Below are 2,068 nucleotides of genomic sequence, written 5' to 3' on the forward strand. Positions count from 1 at the left end.
TTATTATATTCGTAATCAGCATAAAAAAAGGCATCAAATGGTGTATTCACTTTAGTCCTAACTCAATAATATGATTTTGTATATATTGACCAAATTCATTTCCAACAAAATGATTATCATATTTGGAAAGAGCATAAAAAAGGCATCAAATGGTATCTTTACTTTATTTGTAAGTCAATAAAATGATTTGCAGAAAATTTACCTACAACTTTGCTATATCCCAAAGTATAAGTTTTCAAAGATCTGCAGATACATTTTCTAAATTTAGAAGCAAAAAAAACCCATTGATATGGCTTAAGATTTTACTTATATAACAGAAATGGCATTTTCAGAATGAAAACCAGAGAAAAGAAACCAATAATTGAGGTATAATGTTGTTTTATCTAAATTCTAATAGGTAGGGCCTATAGCCTAGACCTGTCAAGTAGCCTAGGCAATTTTCCAAGACAAAGAAATTAGAAGGGGGCTAAAATAGTAGCTGGACAATACTTTCATGGAGTAGGATATGTTATTGGCCCATAGTTTTCCTAACCTAACCATTTTCCAAGATAGTGAAAAGTAGCTTGTTAAGAATTGAACCATTAATTGTCAGAAACATGAGCACAACCATAAAAATAGGAATAGCCTAGATTAGCAATCTAAAGCTGTGTCTCTTTTGTACTAGGACGTCATCAGTAAAAGTATTAGTACCAAAATTAAATAAAAGTATGCAACAAATAGGCCTACCACCAGAACTATAAATGACTAGCCTATAGCCTAAGCTGTAAAAAAACATTGTTTTTTTTAACAATGTACAGAGGCACCAAAATACTAGCGACAGAAACTAAAGGAATAAATACTACAAACCTTTAGCATATTTTTTGTTCAATTTAATGCAAAATTATTAATACCAACTAAATTTCACAAAAACAAAGCAGGATTTAGATTTGAATTTCACTGGGCTTCCAATGTGCTCCGTTGCGCTATCATTCGGCATTTTTTCTTTTTCAGTGACCATTTCAATCGCTTTTTAATTTTGATACGAAAACTTTCCTGTTCTGCGTTGTCCGTTGTCGAAACTGTTCTTTCCCATTTCGATTGGTTGACTTGCTTTTCGGATTGTCTGTATAGTTATATATTTAATTGGCTTTCTTTTGCAAGGTTAGTAATTTCTTCGCAAGTTTGTGAAATTTTACTCCAAGGAATTGCAACTTTTTTTTCACAAAAAAAGAATTAGAGTCAAGAAACAAGACAGTCAACTCAAGTTCCTTACCCAATCATTTTTTTTGCTAATTTTCAATTCTATACGAATCTTTTAAATTTCTGAACCTCTTATATTGCGTTTCTCACACAAAATTTTTTATGGCAGTTAATTAAAAAAACTTTTTCCACAAAATAAGTTTTTCAAAGAAAAGTAAAGAACTCCATTAAACAAAACATAAGCAAAAATTAGATCAAATAATTTACCAAACGTGAAACTATCACAAATCAGCATCGATAAATAAACAAAACTCAAAACGAACAGAAATTATAATAAATAACCGAGTCAAACTGAAAACGAGCAGAAATTAACATAAGTTGGGCTGAAAACCCTTATACCTTCCCAAGACTGGAACATAATTTCACTTTACTGAAAAAAAATATAAATGTTTTTACTTTTATAACTTTAATAAATCCAATAGTATTAACATTTTGATTACTAAATATCAGTATGTATATTAAACTGACAATGCACATTCATTTGTATTTTTCAGTAAGGTACAAATTATGTTCTGGCCTTGGGAAGGGATAGTAGTTTTGAACCAAACTTATGTTAATTTCTGCTTATTTTGAGTTTGACTTGGTTTTTTATTGTAATTTTTGTTCGTTTTTGGTTTCTTTTATTTATCGATGCTGATTTGTAGTAGTTTTACGTTTGGTAGATTATTTTGTTTTATTTTGCTTATTTTTTGTTTAATGGAGTTCTTTACTTTTCTTTGAAAAACGTGTTTTGTGGAAAAGTTTTTTTTAATTAATTTCTGTTCGTTTTGTTTTGAGATAGTCTTTTCAGAGAAAAAGAGAATAATTCTTTAAATATTTTCGTTTTTTT

The sequence above is a fragment of the Artemia sp. Qi Xiang Cuo genome, unplaced genomic scaffold (assembly GCF_049724085.1).
Source record: "Artemia sp. Qi Xiang Cuo unplaced genomic scaffold, ASM4972408v1 HiC_scaffold_2939, whole genome shotgun sequence".
NCBI lineage: Eukaryota > Metazoa > Arthropoda > Branchiopoda > Anostraca > Artemiidae > Artemia > Artemia sp. Qi Xiang Cuo.